Genomic DNA, 4,008 nt, shown 5'->3' with positions numbered 1-4,008 from the left:
GGAGATGGTATAGCTGATTCTTGCTATCCCCTCTACCAATGACTCTTCCAGTCTTCAAATCTTGAAACTCCACTTCTTCTGGCCTGAATACTACTTGACAACCAAGATCAACCGTTGCTCTTTTCACTGATAGCAAGTTTGATTCAAACCGAGGCATGTAAAAGGCATTAGTCTCCTTGTCAAACAGTTTGAGCTTCCCCACTCCTTCTATGGGAATCATGTCCCCATTTGCTATCTTTACTCCTCCACTAGATGTTTTTATATCCTTTAGTAGATGTCTATCACTGATCATGTGATGACTCGCTCCAGAATCAATGATGATAGGTTTGTTTGATATGAATGCTTTGGTAGGAGAGCCATCTCTCCGGGTCGTAACCAAAGCATACATATGCTTAACAAACTCACTCCATTCCTTCTTTGTTACATGCTCATCTTCTTCTGGCTTCTTTGGAGCCATGCTTCCTTCTCCCATATAGGCAGAGTAGTTGCATACTCCCACAACTCTCTTTCTACACCTTATCATGCTGCTAAACCCCTTAGCTAGCCTTCTCCCTTTCCTCTTCTTCCGGAAGCTCTCACTCCTACTCCCGGTTAACAATTCTCTCATCATCTTGTGTGCTCTCTCCACCAGTGCACACATCCCTTCCACATCCGCGAGTTGTTCTCCATTGAGAACCATCTCTACTAGCCATCCATAAGATGACTCCATGCTCGCCAAGAGCCTTGCTATCACCTCTTGCTTTGGTGTAGCATCCACATGAGTTCTCAACCCTTGTAGCTCATCCCACAAGTGTTGCAGCTCCATTACATGATCTCTAACTCCAAGGATCCCCTCCTTGACTTCATACACTCTCCTAAGACTGATCTTGTTCTCATGAACATCTTCAATCTCCTTATGTAATGTACTCGTTTCTCTTGCTGTCTGATCTTCCTCAGCAGCTATCTCCTTTAGTAACTCTGCCTTTGCATAGTTACTCCTATCAGTGGCCATCTCCTTCAAAGATCCCACCTTTACACCATTACTCCCAATCCCACAGCTCTCCAAAGCTATCTTCAACCAGACTGACCAACTCCACTTAATTTCCCTGTTACACTTGTTGTTCTTCATCACTAACCATCAACAATCACAGAGATCAACACACAAGACTCAGAAATCCACAAACAACATCCAAAGCGCCAAGCTTTAGCTTAAATCTTCCTTCAAGGCTCTCAAAGACAACTCGCCAAGCTTCTCAGCAAGCTAGACTATCTTCCTGAGCTTGTCACACACCTAAAGGAACCTCCTTGAAGCTTGCCCTCCAAAAGAAACACCAACAGACCCAAACTCAAAACGAAAAAGGATCTAGCTCACCAAACACTCAAGAACACTCAAGAACATTCTTCAAAGATCACGAAATACTCTTCCCTTTTAATTAACCTGGCTCTGATACCATATTATTTTATAGTTTAGAAAGAGTATTAAGAGATTGAGAGAGTTTGTGAATCAAAGATCTAAGAGTTTAAGAACAAAGAAATCATCTTTTCACTATTTGAGAGCCCATACAGCATGTTTTATTAATAAGCTGAGATTACAAATATATAGAGAGAAGTAAGACAAGGGTTTGCGCAAAAGCTAAAGAGAAAACACTATGCTAATGATATATGGTGTTTTTCACATCATTGTATATATGTTTTCATTTGTTTCAAGTCACTAATTCGTGTCAGTCTAGTCCCTTTTGACCTTTTACAGGTCTGGAGTTAGCAGAAGAAAGAAGAGAAGGTGCCTGATGAAAAGATGTCCTTTTGGAGCATTCCTGCGGAGAACACTCAAAAGAACAGTCCCGAGACTGTTCTCTCTCAAGCGGAACAAGCAGACGGAGTGATCCGGAGATTGTTCAAGACGAATATGGAAACTCCTATTTCAGGAATTAAAGCCTTGTTGCCCTAATCTTTTTCTCTTCTGATTGGCGCCTCCATATAAAACGCCATCTATCTATTTTCTATTTTTTTTACGCTAGTTTTTACAAGAGAACACTGAGTATTGCGATCTGCAACTTGTAAGGGAGAAGAATCCATCCTCTCATAGAGAAGATCATCTGAACCCTATTGTTTCATACTCTGTTCTTATGCAATTTTATTCAGGATTTATGTCTTTGTTTATGTGCATCATGATCGAGTAGTGACCTTGCTCGCCTAGGGTTTTTAGGGTGTTGAGACATGAGCTAAACATAGATAAGCGATCCATAACTGTTCTTCATTCATACTGTTCTTATTGCTTTCATTAAACTGATCACTTGATGTTAGATCACTAGTTCATCACCTAGTTAACCGCTTAGGATGATAACTTGACATGTATTGAATGAGCTTAGTATCCCTAATCAGCGAAAGTAGATATTAGGGTGGTAAGTGAACTGATCGGACCTGTTCTCTAAAGCTTGCAATCGATTCTCATCCCAACGACAGTTAGGTGGTGAGATCGATCTGCAAAGCGATCACTACCACGACAGTGGAGTGTTCCAGCTGAGTGATCCGAGTTCTAGAAAGCACTTCATCGCGCTTGAATAATTGTTTGGCTCCAATTCAACACCCAATGAAATACCCTAGGCTAGCTCTTGTTTAATTGAATTAATCTCGTGTTTAATTTGCTTGTTACTATCGCCTATTTCAACCAAATCATATCTTCTTCTTAGCTTGATTCTGAAACTTATAAAACTAGAGTGTAGACTGGTCCTCTGGATTTGAATCTCAAGTACTACAATTGCAACTGTTAACTTGGCAGTAGCAAGGATTCATTTTAGTGTATCAAGTTTTGGCGCCGTTGCGACGGGGACCAGATTTTTTACCTCTAATTTTCGGTTTCATATCTAGTCTAAGATATCTAACTCGTGCTATTTTCTTTGTTTCAGCTGATGATCCAGGTGCATGACCAGTAGACATACTCGGAGCAACGCACAAGGGCCATTGCATCAGCTTTCTAACGAGGAACTAGCGAGATTGGAACGACAGAACCGTCAACAGCCGAGATCAACGAACACCGACATGGGTGATCATCCAGATGATCTCACTGCTGCATTTGCACTCATGCAACAACAGATGCAGCAGATGCAGCAGACGATCCAAGCGCAGCAAGCTGCTGCCGAGCAAGCTGCTCTGAATGCTGCGAACCAACAGGAGGGAGTGGTCCAGATCGGCCAGAGAAATTTACTGCGTAATCTGCCCGCTACGCGATCTGCCATAACCCCTCCACCGTGCACAAGGCAAGACTTCGAGATCAAGCCAGCCTTGATAAGTCTAGTGCAAAGGAAGATCTTCAATGGGCTTCCTGCTGAGATACCGATGGACCACATCGAGCACTTTGAGAAGATGTGTGGTTTCACTAAAGCGAATGGAGTACCACCCGATTACATCAAGTGTACTCTGTTCCCTTTCTCTCTTGATGGGAAAGCTGCTCGCTGGCTTGATTCACTACCCACCGGATCACTCACCACTTGGGAACAAGTCCGAGAGGCTTTCTTAAGCCACTTCTACACGAAATCGAAGACAGCAGCTCTGAGACAGAAGATCGTGACCTTCAAACAATTGGTGGACGAGCCGTTCTGTGATGCTTGGGAGCGATTCAATGTCTACCGCAGAGAATGCCCACATCACGGTTTTGAGGAAGATTATCTGCTGGGAGTGTTCTACGATGGAGTAGGCTGGGAGTACAGGAACGCTTTGAACTCAGCCAGTAAGGGAGACTTCATGACTCAGTCTACTCAAGGTGCATTCGAGTTGATTGAGAACATGGCCTCAAGCTCAGCTGACAATAACCGCGAGACTGATCGCACTCAGAAGGTGAAGAGCATCGACAACAGCAAGATTGATGAGCTCTCTGCCAAGGTCGATCAGCTGATTAAGAGTAACCAGAACCAGGTCTTCATCATGGAAGAATCTCCACAGGATAAAGCTACCGCGGATGGCACATCAGAGGCAGATCAGTCGGCTGAGGATCAGCATGAAGTGAGCTACGTGAATGGGCAAGGATGGCAG

General features: G+C 43.4%; 1 non-coding gene across 1 annotated transcript; it reads right to left on the bottom strand.

Moving 5' to 3' along the window:
• Positions 1 to 3,525: 3,525 nt before the first annotated feature.
• On the bottom strand, positions 3,526 to 3,632 carry LOC130504519 (small nucleolar RNA R71). Its single transcript, XR_008941301.1, has one exon. It is a non-coding gene; the product is annotated as a small nucleolar RNA R71 (small nucleolar RNA).
• Between the last annotated feature and the right edge of the window lie 376 nt (positions 3,633 to 4,008).

The sequence above is a fragment of the Raphanus sativus genome, unplaced genomic scaffold (genome assembly GCF_000801105.2).
Source record: "Raphanus sativus cultivar WK10039 unplaced genomic scaffold, ASM80110v3 Scaffold1633, whole genome shotgun sequence".
In the NCBI taxonomy this organism is placed as follows: domain Eukaryota; kingdom Viridiplantae; phylum Streptophyta; class Magnoliopsida; order Brassicales; family Brassicaceae; genus Raphanus; species Raphanus sativus.
The sequence above is the reverse complement of the archived record's forward strand: the minus strand, read 5'-3'. Positions and strand labels throughout refer to the sequence as shown.